This window comes from Rhyacophila brunnea, unplaced genomic scaffold (genome assembly GCF_057557595.1).
Source record: "Rhyacophila brunnea isolate RB1 unplaced genomic scaffold, BYU_Rbru_1.0 scaffold_2, whole genome shotgun sequence".
NCBI classification, from domain to species: Eukaryota; Metazoa; Arthropoda; class Insecta; order Trichoptera; family Rhyacophilidae; genus Rhyacophila; species Rhyacophila brunnea.
Window position 1 is genome coordinate 20162426 of NW_028232859.1, and position 21807 is coordinate 20184232.

The following is a 21807-nucleotide window of genomic DNA, read 5'->3' on the forward strand; positions in this document are numbered from 1 at the left end:
GATTTTCTAATTGAAAAGTAGATCCAGACTTCACCATAGTGTGTGTTAATTTTTATATTTTCTGATATTGTTAACTGAGATTACAAATTATTTCTCAGTTTAAAAATAGGCTTCCTCTTTATAGCACAAGGAATCAATTTTATGAATGAACCGCAATATTTAAGTTTTATTTGATAAAGCCCTATCTCACCTGTTTTTCTGAAATTTACTTTTTAATGCCAAATCATTATATAAATATAGACACATCAAAGCACATATGTGTCGCTACATTTCAAAATCAGCCAAGTCCACCTTTAGATATTTTTGACTTTTTTGTGAATTGCTGAAGAAGTACTGCTTTCTAACATTTCTGCATTATCAAAATTTGGAATTTATTAATTTTAAATATTCTATACTCGAAATAATATAAACTTTCACCCTTGTGACTGTGTATTTGAGAAAACAAAAAGCTGTTCTCATATTCAATCTATTATGGACTTGGCTAATTTTGAAATCTAGCGACACATATATTGAGGTATTCTGTTGGATCTAATGCTTTATTGATGAAAAGATTAATTGAACCCACTATTTATCTAATTCTTTATAAGAGGACAGTTTTTAATCTCTTATGTAATGTATATTTTACATGCATATGACATTTTACATATAATAATATAACTCTCAATGTTTAAACTATAAATCAACCTATTAAATCACAAGCATTGCATGCTTGTTATGAGTATTTATTTGTTACCTACCACAAATTCACAGTGATAGTTTACACAAAGAGTCGATATATTATAATACAAGTTTATTAATATTTATTATTAATATTTCAAAATATTTTAATATTTTAAATGTGTTTGTGGTAGCCCTATTTCTATGGGGTAGCAAAACTGAAGTGGTGCGCTGTGAGAAAGAGAGAAATTCTTGTGTAGGGGATTGATTCATTGATTGTAAAGGTAGGCAGTCGGCAGGCAGGGGTCGAGTAGAACAGTTAATATTTAATTGACTGCCGGCAGTCGACAAGCACGGTGGTATTGTACAGATCGCGACTCTTCACGCCGGTGCATTGCGGTGGCAAACGTCAGATTTCAGTTATTTTTAGTGGCTTAAAATAATAGTTTCTTCTGTGTTTTTGTGATTTTTCATAACTACATCGGTTAAATTTGTTGCAAAAGGTAAGCTGTTATTAATTATTATTGTAGGTATATTTATATCAAATGATCTTATTACGAGACTGGAGACCTAAAACCGTTTCTTAAATTGAATTAATATTTATCAATGAAAAAGTATATTCAAATAATAATTTTATTTGTAGACGTAAGTATAACAGTTGAATATGCATTACATACGTATAATTATAATATTTATAATTGTAACTTCAGAGCAATTTAGTATTTTATGACATAACTAATTTAACGGTTATATTACTGGAGGTGATGGTAATATATTTAATTAATTTGTTTTCATGCAACTTATTAATTTTATTCTTAGAAATAGTATTTTTATGAATAAAAACAAATTGTTTAACTTGGCGCCAAGTCTGGTCAAACATAAATAATTAGTAGTGTCCACACTAAATTATAGTAAATAGGTACACGCACGTGGTCTCATAATTAATTTTAATTGCGTTTAACATGTATAAAATTCGTATAAGTATGAAGACATTTACTGAGTTATTATCAACTTAAATATTGTACTTCAAACACAGCTTGACGTAAAGAATTCAAATAAATGAAATTGGCGAATTGACATAAGTATAATAATTACAGACTCAATATGATTGTAAATATAACAGAAATGCTTTGGATATTCACAAAAAAAATGATGAACAATATTATATGTGGTACATACGTAATAAATTACTGAATGTATAATACATTACACACTGATTATCAAATAGCTATATGAAAAAAAAATATAAGTACTTATATTAATCAACATTGCAAACTGTTTATTATTATTGTTCTAACGACATGCGTTTTTAATGACGTGTATTCGTGGAAACCCGGGTAACTACATTTCGTAATCATATTAACAAGTGTATTAATTGGTAGGTATACCTATATTGTTTTATACTTAATTTATTACGCAGTCGAATTATAAATAGACATATTCTATTTACTAGAAACGGACTTTTTACTTTACAGTTATCCACTTTTCTCTGCCGGCGTGTAGCTATTGCACAAACTATGATAGTTATATGCAGCGGTAAAATTTCGCACAGGTGTGACTTGAGACCTGCCGAAGTTCGGCAGATAGACGAAAAGTAATGCAGCGAATTTATTCGCAACGCGCCTGACAAACGAATTTTATTTCGGGCCTCGCAGGTACTAAAAAATCGTCGATCGTCACCATGCGGTATAGAAACCGCTCCATCTGAGCGTTCCACTCAATCGTGATGTAGACTTCTTTTATAACCCATCTAGATCAATTTTATTAATTGGCATTAAAATGCATTCTAAACATTACTAACGCCATATAATGCTTAATCATTTTTTTTATAATCAAATAGTAATACAGAAAAAACAATATAATTTTGATAGTTTAGAATTAATTAACCGTCGGATTACATACATATTTGAAACAGTCATGCTCGAAGTAGTTCCGCCGTCTCGATCGATATTGTACTAACTCAACATTCGCACGCTACAGATAGTATCTGATTAAGGGTACTCAACGAAGAGTGAGCGATTTTATGACATACATATTTAAATACACCCCCACATATTCCTTTCCATTGTTACCAACTAAACAGTGATAAAAATAGATACATTCTGGTTGGCGTGTTTACAAGATCATTTCAGTATTTTATCCTATCAGTCTTCAACCCTATTCACACAACGAAGATAATGCTTACCGTAATTATCCTTCATAAGTTATCACCTCAGTTCGGCCGCTCGGTATTGACAAAATCATTACACATAGACTTGACTTGAACTTAAAGTACTTAGGTACCTACTACGAATATAATTTATTCTAAAATCAAGGCGTAAAACGGCTGCCCTTTAGTTGTATTTAAAACTACCAATTCAATTTAAACTATCACAGTTTCATGTCCCCACTCGATGTAGCCTACCTACGCAATTTGTTGACTCATTTTATCTGGATTTACATACACGATAGTCTATAGTAAAAACAAACTACATATAAGCTCGCCCACAAATTGCATTGTTTGGCCTTGTACATTCCCAGCCGTGTCTATAAAAAAGAAATGCGAAATTGTGTCAGCATTTACACGGCTGACTAAGTAAAAAGTAAAAATAATTACAAGATAAAAACCACGTTTTTAAATTTTCTGTAAAATCATATAAACTTGACAATTCTATGTAGGTACCTATTAATAAAAACTTTTTATTGTACTTGACAGAAATACTGAATAAATATTATAGAATATTGAAATGTCATTTTGACGTTTCATATTGATTTCCATAGTAATGCACGTATATATTAATAATTTAGTTGCTAGGACCCCCTTAGCAACCGACAATAATAACTTTCCATACAAAACAGAATTAACTGAAAATGAATTCAATTCCACTTAAAGATGGCTAAAAGTATTAAAAGAATGCATTGGCATCGTGTTCTGATATATTCTAAAAGTTTCAAATGTCTAGCTAGTCGGGAAGTTAGTTAAAAATCGATTGCAAGAATTGTAATGGATAAACAACCGCTAATAAAAACGTGGTAATAAGTGCGGTTATGCATCTGCAACTTAAAAATCCAATGATTGGCGTGCATTTATACATACATCCCAATCGAATGTATTAGAATGAATTTAATTTTAGTTGAATTTTGAATAGGTACTTATGTATTTCCTGCCGCATGTAAACAAATCAAAATAATAATACATTATGTTACTTATTAATATCGTTTGACTCGAAAATGGTTGCTTATTGTAGGATTGATTCGCGATTATTATAAGTCTTCACGTATCCTCAACTGATATTTACTTTCCTGTATTACAAAATCGTTATAAACTCATCCGCTCTACGTATTATCGCTGTTTATAAGTTCAGAAATGCACTTCTTGGCAATCTGTCACACACTGCATAATTGTTCAATTTAATACATTTTTTTAAAGGCACATAACATAGTATGTATGTATGTAGATATTATTAACTTATGGATACAAACATAATAATATTGTACATAGTTCAAAATAATGAGATATAGGTACTATGAATTATTGTTAAAGTTTCTACGTGCCATCACTGTACTTAAATGGCTACTCGAATAAATTACACCAGACCCAGATAAATCTAAACTAAACGAATTACTCCAAAAATATAAAAAATGAATAAAACGATAATATTTTTTATAACATTTTATATATAATAGGAAATTTTACCAGTTTTTCTCCATAATTAAAAAAAAAATACTTATCTGAGTTTGATTCAATACGTAGCATTTAATAATAAAATTCACTCTATTAATTTAACTTGCAATATATTATTATGTGTGTTTATTGCGCACCTATCGCGAATAGTAATTGTGAATTTATTCGTATGCCACACAATAAAGAAACTGGTTGCACACCTCTGGTTTTATCCCGAGCTTCATTTTTAAAGAATCACCTGATATTGAATGACTCACGAAACGTGAGCAATATCATTAATTCATTAAATTTCAACATGCAATCAGGTCTCAGGAGTTGACGTGTTTTTGATGTTTCACCAATTGTCGCGGTTATTTGCAATTTTATTTTAATTATAAGACGCCATATTTTATGGCATTTGACAATCGGACGAAACAAGGAATGTATTTGTAATATGACACATAGACGCTTTATCGAAGAGTTACAATACATATGGGGCCGGATTTACAATAGGGCTGGGCTGCTAAAGAGCTATACCCCAGGACATCGAATTGGTAGGGGACACGGAACCCGAAAATAAATTGAGATGTTCAGATCACATGTTCAAGGACATACAATTTTTGAGCCAATTAAAATATATATTGAGGAAATCTTGAATGCGTAATAGAATTTACTATTTATATAAAAAAGACATTTTTTTTAAAATACGATTCAATATTTAGAGTTATTTGGGAGGGTCCGCTATTTATTAAGCCATGACCCCTTCAACTGTAAATTCGGCTCTGAATAAGTAGGTATATACATAGATAGCAGTGGTTGCAGTTATTGTTTCAATACGCAATATAAATCACAATTTGCAGTCGGTGTGCAGTAAGCACACGATCAATAATAATAGCAGCTGTGACATTTTTTTACGATCGTATACTGGGTAAAACAAGCCGACCGTAAAATTCAGTCTATGTGTTGCCAACCGAATATCATAGCTCATTTAGTCATTTTTAGATGTCCACTTTTTCGACGTTAAAAAATACGCATTTCACTTTTTGTTTTCACTTTTTAGATAACGGTGTACACATTTAGTGTACGTATACAATTGGCTATTAATATGACAGTTATTCTCATGGCCCCCACAAAGGGGGGGGGGGCTGATAGGGCTCTAGCCTGGGGGTCCTGGCATAGAATGGGCCCAGCGTGACGGGTCGACCAGCTTAGTGAGATTAACACACATCACAAATTTACTCTAATAGTAAAAAAGTCGCCTGCGACGCTTATTTCTATCAGGACTATTAAATATTTTAAATATGTGGTTGCGCGTTACAATTATTCATTATTTATTATTATTTGATATAAATATGATGATTGATATACGTACTTAAATGATAACTCCAGTATATAATTTGGGAAAAACTACTTTAGAGTACCACACTGCCCTTAACCTCAGCGATAGGTAGGTGGGCCCGCCAAAGATCCTGGCCTGGGGGCCCGCTTAAGGATGTGGGGCCAATGGTTATTCCTCTAAAAAACTTATTTGAAGGTCCCTCTCGTATTGTGGAGGGCCATATTCCGCACACGAAGATGACAATATAGTGGTTGCTTACTTAAATAATATTTTTTTATGAACGACTTCTCAATATTGCCTATTGATTGTTCATGGTAATTATACTCTTTCTCTGTGTTTTTTTTATAACAGTAAAATACCCTGCGAATATATTATATAAAAATAAATTATTATATTCGCCAGAGCTCGATTGTCATAATCAGAATGAACAAAATTCGAGTCTGGCGCTCTAGTCAACATTACATTTCGTTGTTTGAAATGAGTCCCCAGTCTCTATGTCTATGTGGATAATCATGAATCAGTTGTTTTCCGAACTCAGTCTCATCTGAATACCGTGAACTAGAAAAGCTGAAATGCTTATCTCAAGTACGAGTATCTACTTACATACATTAGCAATTACGAAGCACTTTAACCTAGTTCTAAGCTAATGTATAAAGGCGTCACAGTACCTACTTATATTATTTTGACAAAAATACGTAGCCCATACGTAGACCAGCTTATAGAATACAAGTCAGTATTCTATAAGCTGGCGTACGCGTCACGGAAAGCATTGTGCCGTCGCGTTCAACTGTTGCAAGTTTTCAATGGAAGGGAACGAGAGGGAATGCAGTGCTGAATGCTGAAGCGGGGGGAAACCGCACGCCAGCTTATAGAAGACAGACTATATTTAGACGCGAACAAAAGGGGGGTTTTCGAGATCGGACCCCCCACCCAAAAACGAAAAAAATACAAAATATGTTGGTGAATGGAATAGAACTTTATTCGTCAGTACCTCATAGCTGAGGGTCGTGACCCAGATGATTTGGCTGTCGAACAGCTTTCTCAACGGGTTTTCTCCTCTTCTTTCGGAATTTTACGATATACAAAGCCTGTATTAGTAAAATTTATGAATTAGTGTAACCGTCTAAGTCATCCAATGTTTGCTATAATATTAGGACATCATTCATCAGTAGATTCAAAGTGCGAGTGTCTGGGTATGGGGAAATTACCCGGAGAAGTGCAGGGGGGAGTCCACTGTTGAAACGAAGAGAAGCTAAACGCCACCTGCTAGATTTTACTCCGCCCCCTCCTGCCGCCCAAAAGGACAATTATAAATATTTCTTTGAAATGAACCTCCCCCATACCATTTTTCCGAGTTAATGTGGGTATCACATCATCCTCTTGCCGTACAGTTACCTACTTTCAAAATGGGCGGCAGAGGGCACTGGAAATATAATCTCATTACAAGGGGGGCGAGCAGTAACATATTGACATAATTTATTTACATTGGTACTACACCTATGGTTCCGATACATTTTTATTGTACAAGTATATTGCCGAGGAAGCTGCAAAAAATCCTCCTTGCCGAAAATTGGCGGGATTACATATTAATAATTGTCAAGTTTAGTAGGTAACAACTCTTATGCGGGCGAGACTCTACCGAAGCTCCCAATTAAATCTGTCTAACTGACTAAACTGTCTTTAATTTTGAATTTACTTACATAAAACACTAATTTATTTTTTAAAGGTGGTTTATTTTTAACAAGTGTATAGAATAAAAAAATCCATAAGAAATCTTACCATCAAATCACCATGTGTAAGTTGAAATTCACGTAGATGTAAAATACCCAGAATATACAGGAATTATATGTCATTCATGCGACTCCAGTAGGGATTGCAATACCGAATGAAAATAGCAATACCGGATTTTCGGTATTTTTAATGAATACTGGTATTCGTTGAAACATTAAAAAGTACTTATCGGTAAATATAGCTTTTAAAATTTTTTTAAAACATTATTTTATACCAAAAACCTACCTACCTACATTTTTATTTTATTATGTTGACATTTAAAATATGTATTGATGATAATATTGTAGAATTGGTGATTTAAAACGTTTTTCTTAGCTCGTATTCTTATTTGTCCGGTGGCTCTTTGTCCGGTACAAATCTTGCAATCGATTTTTAACTAGCTTCCCGACTAGCTAGACATTTGAAACTTTTAGAATATAACAGAACACAATGCCAATGCATTTTTTAATACTTTTAGTCATCTTTAAGCAGAATTGAATTCTTTTTTAGTTAATTCTGTTTTGTATGAAAAGTTATTTCGACACCATTATTGGTTGCTAAGCGGATTGTCCTAGCAACTAAATTATTAATATATACGTGCGTTACTATGGAAATCAAAATGAAATGTCAATATGACATTTCAGTATTCTATAATCGTTTAAGCTAGTCAAGTCAAGTTTATATGATTCAACAAAAAATTTAAAAACGTTGTATATAAAAAGTTCTTTTTATCTTGTAATTATTTACAAATAATTTGAATAAATTGATAACTAAAACCCTCAAAAAGACTAGTTCAGTAAGACGTTCAAATAAGTGCGTTTGCAGGAGATGCTTCTTCAATTCAATTCATGTACAGTCATCAATAATTTTATTATAGAATAATAAAATTGGACATTTGTCACGAATGTTTTCTATTTCGAAATAATGTTATGTTAATTTATCGCGACAATTTTATAAATAAGTATATTTGATTAATTTTGTTTTATTACGAGTACTATTTCAAATTTGTTGGGTTCAGTAAATATATTTGCATTTTAGCAGCACATAACTTATACACTAAATTTAATAGTCAATACAGTATAAAGTAATATAGACATAACATTCAATTCATTTTCAAAAACGTAAATGAGTTTGGTTTTTAATACCGAATATTCCGGTTTTTTGGTATTGATAAATACTGGAATACCAGTTTTGAAATACCGGTATTGCAATACATAGACCCCGGCTAATTCGTTATATCGCAATCAATTTTTAATAATATTTTTTCCGCACTTATTTTGACATGTGCCACGTGCCAGGAATCCTCATGATTAGTGAAATCACTCACGTACGATCAGATTGTTTTACAATTATCGACAATTTTTACATAATAAATGCGAACAGGCCAAGCAGGGTAAACTATGTAGATTCTGGTTTGCAACGCGGAACAGCATTAATGTTGTTTTTTAAATTTATTGCAAAGTTATATTATTTTTATTGTATCTGTGACGGTTATTTTATTATTAATTTAGTTTGGTTTATTAGTGTCATATTTTAAATAAAATTGTTTATTGTTTCAAATCGAAAAAGTTTTTATTGTGAAATTTTGCTTATCGCGACTGTGTACAAAATAATTCCCCTGCGATCAATCTATACTATTAAACAAAATTATTATCTTGGCAACCATCGTAGTCCAAAACGTAGTCTTTTCATCGTTATGACGTTTCTCGGCGAGGTCACAATATATCTTTACGATTTGGTCAATCCTGACCATTTCTGTGGTTGTTTTACTACGTTTTTTTAACATACTTTTTTACCATGTACGGACCAATAAGATCATTTTAGGCATCCACAGAATGTTGGTGGTTGCAGACTTTTGTTTTTACGAGAAATGGATGTTAGTGTGTTAGTCACTTACTCAATATATTAGGTCCATACTCTGACTCTAAACGCACATTGAAAAACAACATGGATTTTCTCCTGACCCAAGACTCGAACGCGGGACCCATGACATCATAAGCCGACTCGTTAAACGCTTGGGCATTGTGGGCTACTACACTACTATTACAAACTATAATTAGACATCGTGACCTAATTGTAGTGTTGGAAAAAAAAAAATGGTCTTCAATTATTGTTGAAATGATTTATATCGCAATGGTTTAATCTAAAACTATGAATGGGGATACACGTTGTAGTTAATTCGCCGACCACTCTTAATTAGTTTATTTACTGTCATTTTTATTGATTATAGTAGTTATTAAAATTACTGTTTCTATTTAAAAATCAAATAATGTCTGCCTCCTTTCATTCGATGGGTACCTACACGTTATGCCACAAACATCAATAATTCAATGCCAATTATTACGATGTATTGATTGTTGTAGAGGTAAATGCAATTCCTTATCGTTTGTAAGTAAATGATTGAATATTAATTATATTTTTGCGGATAGAAACACTTTTCAGATTGCGATGAAAACACATTCAGTTCAAAACTATCGTCATGTATTTAGGAGTTAGGATCTTTGTAGGAGGTGTATTTTGTGAACGTGGCACTTCGGGTGATTTCGGAAACAGTTACGCATTCGGAAAACTTCGGTAAGGGGATACACGAATCCATCCTTGGGAGGACGCGATAATATAATGGCGAAGGTTCCTTAGTAGGCGATTATTCGAAGCCTACCTTCTAAGAAAAATAGATAGAAAGTATTTAAATTTAAATAAATAAAAAATGTGCGTCAACCAATCTATCGTCAGAATAATTAATTAATATTTAAAAATAAAAATGACAGCCATCTATCGTCAGAATTAGGAATAAATAAAAAATAGGTGTCAAGCAGCGCCACGTGTTCTCTGGCTAGTATTGAAATATCGATTCATTCGAGATAAATTTGGCGTGCAAAAAGTATGAACTGCATGTCACGTGACATCGGGGTAGTCTGGCACAAATCTATAAGCTTAAAAGTCGAAGCTTAAAATCTCTGCATACATTTAGTGTCGATGATTGCCGCTTTATTCAAATAATAAGTAAGTAATACATAATGCGATAATTAAAAATATAATTTCTATGAATTCAATCACGTCATATAAATATAGAATATTTACAAAAATAAATCATGATTTTATCTCGTGATTATTATATTTAAGTAACAGTTAATTCAGTCATAGACTAACATAATTATATTATTGCTTTGTTTAGTTGTTTGTCATTTTGAGCTGTTGATACCGCTATATTTACCGATGATATATTTTTGGGCGTATGTTACGTGTAGGTATAGGAAAATACATAATTTATATTCATTGCTCAATTGTATATTGTTTCACCGATTTAGTGTGACGTTGGCATTAGTGTATATCTATTCATCAGTATCGTAATATCGTCTGATTTCCCGTACCTACGTATACCTGACAAGTGTGCTCTTTTTCTCTGATCTCCATAGCCTACCTCTTTCCAAAAGTCACCCTTCGCCACTGGTATATCTCTACTCAATTAAATCATATATATATATATATATATAAGTATATATACTTTTTGACCATGTCCGATCCTAATTGGATCATATGGGCCACCATAGAGTCGAGGTTTGTATTGACAGATTTTTGTTTTTACAACAAAAATGGATGTTGGCCACTTGCTCAACCTATTAGCTCCATACTCTGACTCCAAACACAAATTGAATAACAATAGGTGTATTTTGTCAGACCCAGGTTTCGAACCTGGGACCCACAACAAAATATACCAATATATAAATATTTACAACTATACTTATTATGATATTGGGGTTACGCGCTGTTACTTTTTTCTGTCTTATGATATGATACTCGAGAGAAAGGTTGGAAACCACTGAGCCGCTTATGCACTACGACCAGGTAAAGGTGTTAATAAAAATGTAAGAAACGAGAAATAACATACATATTAAGCTATAATATTATAGTGTGGTTATAGCATGCAAATAAGACAGGTGGCTGAAAACTGATGAGTAGACACCGGATATCTGGAGTCCTTTTTTTTTTGGGACGGACTCGAATATTACAACATTTTTTAATTAAAAAATGCGTTAATAATTTATGGAACCTATGTTTTTCAGAAAAATAAGTTGTACGATGTAGTAGGTACAATGAAATATGAAATAAATGATATTGATAATATGTGCAAGAGACTTTATCGATACTTAATTATATAGAAACGCTGCTATTAGTAGGTAGATATACTAAACTATTTAGAGAAATTAATGAAGCGCTTACGTATAGAGTGGAAAAATTAGTTGTTAATAGTAATATCTATAATATTTAATAATATTCCACTTTTTATATACATACCTATTATTGTAATCAAAGTTTAAAATTTCTACTAAACTACTTTTATTTTCACTATCAAATAACAAATCACACTTGCTCCCATAATGAGAAGGACCTGACAGCTAGTGTATTATTAAAATCGTACCAAATCTGAATGATTTCGTATATTATGTTGATACTACGAAAATATATAATATGAAAACATATTATTATATTATATGGATTTATGGATGGGTAAAATGGGGAATATCGGACCTATGTGGTTAATGAAACCCTTTAGAAAAAGTTTCGTACGAAAGATACTTCAAATCGTACTTTTGTGTTTCAAGCAAGTGGTTGGACATATTGAGATATTCAATTTTAATATATAGGTACTGATGTTGTAATGTTTTTTTTGACATTTTATAGGCCATTTTCAAAAACTTTATATTCATCATGCAAAATATGTAAGTACATGCGTTTTCTGTTAATTGCTACTCCCTAATACTATAAATTATATATCATAGTATTATTTCAATGAAATATATAAACCCGATATAATTATTTATTTCGGAAGTTATCAAAATGATACAATCATAATTAGTCGACATTGATACATTGTGTATATATAGTACCTGATACCATTGATAATAAATTATTTTATCAAGAAAATATTAGATATAAATAGGTATAACACAGTTGCAGTGCCTACCATTTGCCTTAACAAGTTGACCTTGGTTCTAATAGTTCATTGATTTATCCAATCTGGGAGTTCACACATGAAACTATAATTTGATGTTATATTAATATGGTAGAAAAAACAAAAAAAAACTTAACCTGCGCGTTTGTTAACTGATCTACGTATTTTCTTAAAATCCGAGATCACTTCAGTTTTAACGATTATGGATTATAGCTTAAAATTGTTTATTTGTTTTTATTTAGTGAGTAGGTATATTTTGTGATATTTCACATTAGCTGGTTCCATTGTTTACGGGAAATGACGATTTAACGGGCTTACCTATTGAATGTATTAATAGTATGTAATATATTCATTACGGGTTTTTCACAAACACTTCAGATAATCAAAATTTGTTTTTTACTTGATCCTTTACTAATAGGTAAGAAGGTTTTAACAATCTTTTATTATGTCAATGTGCATTTACGATCGGTGAGTGCGCATAGTGCACGAAGAAGCCAGAAGGCCATAAGCCAGAAGGCATAAGCCGGGTCGTAAATAATGACTAATAGAATACCTAGTACAAAACATAAATCAATTAGAATTTATTGATTAATATTTTTGCCACTCGTACCCGTTAGATATAGGGACCATTATACCACTTTCCTCTAGAAGGTGTATAAGGTACTTTTAAACACTTTGTACATTTTGCATTTTTGTTTATTGTTATTAAATCTTAGTTGATATTATTCTTTTGACTTATTAACTTAAAAATAACAACAATGGATGAAATATAATATTCCTAAATATTATAATATGTCACATATATAATATTGTGTAAGTATATAATATATAATTATCAAGCCTCGATAGCGAAGGCTGCGTGACTAGCAAATGCACTTACGACCTATGTAAACCTGCCGCTTTGTAATTTTATTCTTGTAAATCCACGGTATTATAGATGGTTGCACTATTATATCTAAAATGTAAACATAAATTTATATGCAATATTGGTATATACTACAGCTGATGATGATACATACTATCGTATGGAAAATAATTCATTTTTAAGTTGTGGGTTTCTTGTACGTATCATGCGACAAAAGCAATAAAATCGTCTTCAAGTTTTTGTCATTGGTCGGGAACCTTTTTTGATACATACACCTACGGCAGGTGAATTTTAAACACAGCAAATTTTTCACAGTTTTGAAGTTACGCTATTTCTTAATGTATATAAACCAGTCATTTAATAAATAAGGACAAATATCACCAACAAGTTAGTTCAAGTAAACAATCGACTCCCACGTCCTCTATACTTAATTGACTTTTTATGCAATAATATGTACCTACCTATATTTTGTACTGTTATTCAATTGAAAATGTCCATTAGGATAAAATCGGTTGAATATCAACATTATGGAATAAATGTGGAAAAAGTACGAAAGTACATATTATAAAGTGTTTTAATGAAATATGTATCTAGGTACCAGTCGTTTTATGTGATGAATAGTTCTTTACACTTTATAATATGTAAGTATTTAAATCAAATACATAATATAATCATATATCAGATAATTTCTTTTTAATAACAACATTTAAATATAATGCTAATTATGTCGAATCGGCGCGCCTTTAGCGTACAATGTATTAAATGGGACGGCGGGACTTTTTTTAATGTTACACACCTACAAACTTACCTGTAGAATGGCCAAAAATGGAACTACGAATTACCATAGGACGCCATTTTGAAAATTTCATTCGAATGTCAGATTTTGTTCAGTTACTAGTCTTGATTGGGTAGTTTTCGACAATGGCTCCATTTTTTTTGTAGTACTTATTCCACTTTTAATCAATAAATTAGGACCGGTTTCATCCGCCTCAGAGGGACATTTTCAACTGAATCTTCCCTTGTTCGGTTGAAAATGTCCCTCTGATGCGAACGAAACCGGTCCTAATTTATTGATTAAAAGTGGAATAAGTACTACAAAAAAATGCGTTTTTTTAATTAAACAACAATAAATATTAACGTAATACAATCACTAAGTGAAAATCTGAAGTATTACATGGGACGGCGGGACTTTTTTTTAACGTTACACACCTACAAACTTACCTGTAGAATGGCCAAAAATGGAACTACGAACTACCATAGGACGCCATTTTGAAAATTTCATTCGAATGTCAGATTTTGTCCAGTTACGAGTCTTGATTGGGTAGTTTTCGACAATGGCTCCATTTTTTTTGTAGTACTTATTCCACTTTTAATCTATAAATTAGGACCGGTTTCGTCCGCCTCAGAGGGACATTTTCAACTGAATCTTCCCTTGTTCAGTTGAAAATGTCCCTCTGATGCGAACGAAACTGGTCCTAATTTATTGATTAAAAGTGGAATAAGTACTACAAAAAAATCCGTTTTATTAAATTAAACAACAATAAATATTAACGTAATACAATGACTAAGTGAAAATCTGAAGCAATATTATATTGCAAAACCTTTAGAAGAATGCAATTACGGCTTACGCAATACATAATATTATAATAGTAGGTTCAAACGAATATTTTCAGGGATGTCTCGCATCTTCAGATGTACGCCACTGGTATTTTGAAGATGAAATTTCTTACGATCGATTTGATGAAATTCTTCAATGTCAATAGTTTATAATCAAATAGACCAGTTTGGGCAGAGCATCCTCAAAATACTTAAATATCTAAAGAAATAAACAAGTAGGTATGTGACTTTTTTATCGATATGTAGGTACGGTATTGTTGCTTGTAGTACTAATAGGTATCAATATGATACATTTAGAACATAAAACGGGTCAGCGGACAAAATCTTCCAATATTTGTATTTATATTAGTGGTAGGTACGCAAAAGCTATTCGATATTTAATTATGAAAAAACATATTCTACACGCATTTTATAAAAATGGTTTACCATTACTTACCTGCAATAAAACAAACCATCAATTTTGTAATGCGATCTTTTTAATTGCATTTTGCGAATTTGAATTCGTTTGTCGTAGCCGCAAGTCGCGTTATAATATTGGCAAGACGATTATCTTAATTACAATAATTACCATCGCACCTGAGCTGCCAGAAAAAACAACTGACAAATTGTAGAAATCCATACTAAGAATCATTTGGGCAAAAGTCTCCTTAGGATATTGGATTCGTCCACCATTTTAATGTGTTTTTTTATGGGTTGACGGTTAAAAACTTGAAAGATCCGGCCTTTACTGATGAGACTAATTAATGATTTGAGTAATTTTCTCACGCCTCGCTCATCCGGTGAAACTAATATCTCTGTCGTATGATATTATGTATATTGTATAACAACCTGTAATAATATGTACTATGTTTTAACATATTCAATGACATAAGTATGATTGATAATTTTACGGAATGAACCAGTACTTAATTTAAATTGTTCATACACAAGTATGTTCTTCATAATGTTAAATACCAAACAAGTTTATTTGTCGTTAAAATTACTTCAAACTACCTACAGCTTTTATATAACCCCAAAGACATTAAATTCATGTCTTTGGAACATTATACAATGGTAATTCTTTCGTTGATTTTACAAGCAATTAATGATTGAGGATCTCAAGGACCATGAAGTACCTACTGCAGAATTCTTGACCAAAGGTTTTTATTTAATATTCCCGCTATCAGCTTAGACTGATTTGCTATCGGATGAAGTCACCTTCAAACTGATTCCATTACGTTTGGTCCTATGCATAGACTATAGATACATCCTATGCCTTTTACCATATTACTACATTATTCTGTCTACCTGTAGAGCAGGGGTTCTTAACCGCGTGCCCGCGGGTGCATATATGCCCGAGGAGCAATTTACGAAAAAATATTTTTCTTATTTTTTAATAAAATTATTTATTGAAATCGCCATATAATAATATACCTAGAAATACCCATATTTTTGAGATTTGAGATACAAAAAAAATCATTTCAAAAGGTTAAACATTCGAACAATTAGATAACCATCATTGGCTGATGGACTTGGCGTTTTTGACAAATGCTAATTTGTGAAAAACTAAACAATTTAAATCGTGAACATTAGGGAAAAAATAAAGAAAAAGCAGAAATGATTGGTTCTCTAAAAGCCTTCAAAGTTAAAATACACTTTTGGATATAAAAAAAAATCGAAAATTTGTTTCCAAGGATTAAAAAAGTGATTGGTAAAAATATTTTTGGCGTAAAATTATTTATTACTTATCTTCAGATGCTTTTAAAGCAATTTGAAAATAGATTCCAGCAATTTTCCATTACCGAACCGATGGCTACATTTTTTTTAAATCCTTTCAATACAGACATAGACATTACTAAAATTGCTAATTCCATAGCCGAAATTCTTTAAGAAGATTCACCAAACATTGAAGAAGAAATTTTAGATATTCAAAATAACATCATCTTAAAATCGAAAGATTTGCGATAACGTTTTGACGAATTTTTAGAAATCCGATGGCGGGCTCACCATTATTATCCCAAATCTCAAATGCACCCGCCACCGCAAAAAGGTTAAGAACTCCTGCTGTAGAGTGTAGACTGTACAACAAATATTATGTAAATATATTAATTAATTTTGAGTTTTAAATTGAATGGCAGTGCAGTAATATTTCAATAATAAACTTGAGATATGAATAGTATTACACCTACCTAGTTGTACGAATCTAAAAATAGTTTACTACGTTCGGTGGAAACAATCGAAATTATGTAATTTGGTAAAAAATATAATACGTCAAAATACAATGTCTTTGGTATTTATAGCACTCCTCGTTAAGCATCTCAATCTTCGAGCCTACGATTTTGTTCACGACAATAATTGCTCAAAGTATGTCAAATTAGATTTTTGGCAGACATTTACCACACGTACCTAGGTACCTACGCCTTGCTAAATATAATATATAGTAGGCCTATCTACAAATACTTATATATTCAAATACCTATTTTTAGTGGTTGTTTTCACAAACATTGTTCAGAATCACTCTCGAATATTTGCGAATAGGTAAAACAGTGGTATTTCCGAAACAAGCATTAATATTGTGGTAATAATGCAGTAGCAAAGACTGCTTATCTGACAATACAAACATTGACCCTACCACGCGCGTTTACTCGCTATTACTCGAATTTGAATTTAAATAATTTAATATAATATTGTACACACATTGTAAATCTTTGCCATACTTCGCACCCTCGCAACTAAACTGCCACAATCCAAATTCGTCAAACAGAGAAAATCAGCTTTGTTTTTGAAATATGTTTAGATATTGAATGAAGTTTTGACTTGAATTTGATGACTTAGAGAAATTTTCGGTACATATACTATGAACGATAGACAATGAAACGTAATTAACTCAAAACACATACATTTGGACTTGTGGCGGTTTAGTTGCGAGGTGCGACTTATACTTTTCATATATTTCCAAAAATACATCAGTTTTTTTCATAGCAACTCGCAGCCTAATGGGTACTGCCATGATAATACCTCTCGGTATTTAACTGGTTAGGAGCACGGAGAACATATAAAAACAAATTATAAAATATAAATCAAACGCCAATATAAAACTGCCAAGCGATCTGAGTGAAGAGATCTTCACGTTTTCAGTACCTATGTCGCCGATTTTTTTAAAGCAATAAAATTGGCCTTTGTGGCGACCAGGTCAAACGGCCCGATGGGCACAGCAGCTGGTTGACCCGTCGCCTCGATGTCCATCCATCGGATAAGTACAGATTGCATGTCATGTCCTCTGAGAATGCTCTGAAATGTGTACCTACCGAAAGGGAAGAGCTGATGCCTGTTAAGCCTCAATTACATTGAGCTTCTTTACGAGCTGTTTATTGGCGAATTTACAATCTGCCTGTAAAGTCGCCCAGTGTAATCATCGAATAAGCTAATAAGCAGGTTGTAAACACTCTACCGAGAAAAGTTGAAAGCCGGTCAACTTTACACGCTACACGCCGGCGTGTGGGCCTACTGCGTCTGCGCAGTAGAGCGCAGTACCAACCTCCCGGTAAAAAAACGAACTACGTTCCGTCAAAATAGTCGCTGGCTTGTGGCTTCTCAGCGAATGGAAAGTTTTGTGTGTAATCACTAATCATCAAATCGCAGTAGCTGAATCGCCCGCTTTTAAATTCGCCAATAAACAGCTCGTAAAGAAGCTCAATGTAATTGAGGCTTTAGACAGTGGTAATAAGCAAAAAGAATGACATAACGACATAACACACATAGCCCGCGTGGAATGTCGCGAATCGCTATACGTCATTTTGAAAATTATTGGCTGAATAACTATAACGCTATGACGTAGAATGTGTGCTCATTTAGATTAGTGACGTTTGTGTCCAACCGATAACCCGAAAAATCCGATAGCTATCATTTTAAACTTAAACCATAAACTAATGACTAAATAAAACTTTTGAATTTGTGTAATTATATGCCTTTGAGGTTGACTAGTGATAAAAATACCCACCTGTAAGAGCGTGGATCCAGAGTTCCCAACATACCCTTTTTTCTTGCCAGATCTAGCGTTTTTCGGTACCATATCATCATCACCAGTAGAACGTTTAATGTCGTAGAGGCCCGACGCACTGGATAATTTTGAAGCCCCGATTAAAAAAACAACAATCGAATTTCAATTGTTCAAATAAATTCGTGCATTCCAAAATTTATTAGTTTTCATTTTGTATACACTAACATGATTTAATAAATTATCAAGTGGCATTTAATCAAATTTATTCGCATAAAGAGAACACGTGTTTACAAATTTCAATACATACGCGTGAACTTTATGACTGATTTGAACTATTTTGACTTCTCTTTTAAATTTTCTGTCAAATCGGTTACGTCATTTGCGTCAAAGAAACTCGCCACTGATCGTCATCATCAGCCGGTGTCGATCCACTGGACGAAGACCTCCCCTAGGTCCATTCACTCTTCTCGGTATTTAGTTAGTCGCTGTCACGTACACACACTGAACTATATGAGTTTGTCGATCAAGCGAGTTAGTGCTCTTTGGGTACCACTGTATGACTGCATTTGCCCAACGATTGTACATTCGCCGAGCGATATGCCAGTCAATTGCCATTTGATCTGATTGACGACCTCTATTTTAAATTTAAATTTATTTATTTTTTAACATATAGTGGACATTACAAATTCTCAGTTTAAGACGTTCACAACATGACATGAATCATTATTATGAATAATAAATAATAGTAATAGGTAATAAAAAGGGATAAAAATGAAAATATAAAAAGTGAACATAATATAAACATACAAAAGCAGTTAAAATACAATTACACATCTATATAAGTTCAGAGAAGTACACCGAGTTTGCTAAGGAGACCCTATTTTAAGAATTTATAAAATAGCGTCCACTTGAACTCACCCTCACGCAAGTCGAATACATCAAATTTCTAAGATAGTTATCAGGGACACACAGGTCAACACTGCCCAGAATGGCAGAGGTCTCATTTATATCACATCGCATACGCTTGTATGTCTTCTAATTCATCGTATTCTTTTGTGGCCTTTCTGTACCACGTTGGGCTATTTGTAATTGTTGGATACCTAGTACTAATATAATATAATACTAATAATAGTCCTATAGAATGTGACATCGGCATTGTGCGCGCAAATTTATAAATAAACAATATTGAATTATTAATCCTAGACAATGTGTATAAAACCCGATAGTTGATAAATTGTGCCGGTAATTTCATCCTATGCGTCCGACAATTGACAGTGGCGAGGTCACATTTGACAACCAATTGACCGCGGGCGGGTATGCTCTGCCGTGGGCGATGTTACATTTTTGCAGGACTGAATTTATGTTTTTACTTTTCAAATATTTCCTGAAAACCGCGGGAGTCTTTTCGTGCACTGCAAAACAATACACCGTACCGCATATTGGTCGCAATTAAAATAATCATTTAAAACACGTCCCTATGCAAGGTGCAGTCCTTAAATAGACTTATATTATAATGCAGCCCCTTTTATTTTTAATTTCAAATTGTCTGCAAGTTCGTGATGTTAGTTTACGTTAGGTTAGGTACTTACATATTTTTGAAGTTATACTTCTATTGGCGCTACTGGGAAAACATATCAGAGTGTATTTTTGGCGTGTGATGAAGTTGCACGCCCCGATGCAATACACAATTTATTATTATGATTATATTCATTTCGGTCTCAAGGGTACATGCGCATGCATTATATTGGAGTGTATATTTATGTTTCATTGTAAAGATTGTGTATCAAGATTTGAGGTTATATTTATGTAAGTATTATAAATGAGTAAAATTATATATCAATAAATAATTAATTTTTTTGAATGTTGAGTTGGTAAATAATTCAAAAAATATATTACATTTTGATTTTTTATTAATTCATCATGGGCACTTCTGAATCGATTATAACCGCTGTATGGCAAAGATGAGTTTTGGTCCTATACAATAATTAAATTACAATTATCATGTGCTGTATGAGACACAGATGAATTGCGTACATTTTCATCAACCTAATCCACTGTAATATAAACAGACTCAGGTAACGGCTTATTTTGTTTTGTTACGCCAAAAAAGTATAACTTCTAACGCGCGTACATAAGTATACACACCGTTTTTTTTTATTTTGAGACAAACACACCAAAAATCTTTAAATTATTGACATACTCAACATCTAATGAGAATTAAATCATTTACATCAAACCTACTCTCAAACGGTGGTTGTTTTAGGTACGTGGAGATCTGTTGTGCTGACAGGTTTGAAGGCACCTTGCCTAAGTTGCCTGAGCGATAAACAGCTATTACAATGGTTATTACATAATTATTACAATAATTGTGTTTGACAGGATCATTTACGCTTCGATCATTTTTCAAAATGAGATGTTGATATTTTCTAATGAAACGACCGTATCGTCTTCTTCATGTAAAATCGGCATTGCTCTCAAAACTTGTAATATTTATCACCCTATGCAACGTATGACCTGCCTAACCCACGGGACGTCACTGCATTCAGTATTGTCAGCCTTTCCATTAAATCATTAATGACTGCAGCTGACGCAATGAACCAACATTTGCTTTTGTTTTGCTGATAAATTTGGACGATATAACACACCTACTGTTGAAGAAATATCAGAAGTGTTTGATTATGAAATAAGAAGAACCGGTCGGTCAATGGGACGTTTTTGTTCACGGTCGCAAAAGTGGTACAAAGTTGCTCTCTGTTTTGTACCCATAAGATATTATGTGGTAGTCAGGATGAGACCCTCAAATGAGACTTGATGGTCCACGTAAACAAAGACACCGCAATTCTATTGTAGTTGGCATGATACCGACTTTCGATTCGCAAAGATTTTTGTCATATTTGAACATTACGTCACGTCAGTCTATCGAATTATATGAAAATGATAGGCTCCTATCGCAGAGCTTAAAACCATCGCAGATAATATTGTT

The 21807-nt window shown here is 32.7% G+C and overlaps 1 protein-coding gene across 1 annotated transcript in view; it reads left to right on the forward strand.

Moving 5' to 3' along the window:
* The first annotated feature begins 960 nt into the window (after positions 1 to 960).
* Positions 961 to 21807, forward strand: part of LOC147072018 (protein rolling stone-like) — a 79579-nt gene continuing 58732 nt past the window's right edge. Inside the window, exon 1 of the mRNA XM_085946751.1 lies at positions 961 to 1160. The gene's annotated coding sequence lies outside the window, so the exon portion shown is untranslated. The remainder of the gene's footprint in view (positions 1161 to 21807) is intronic.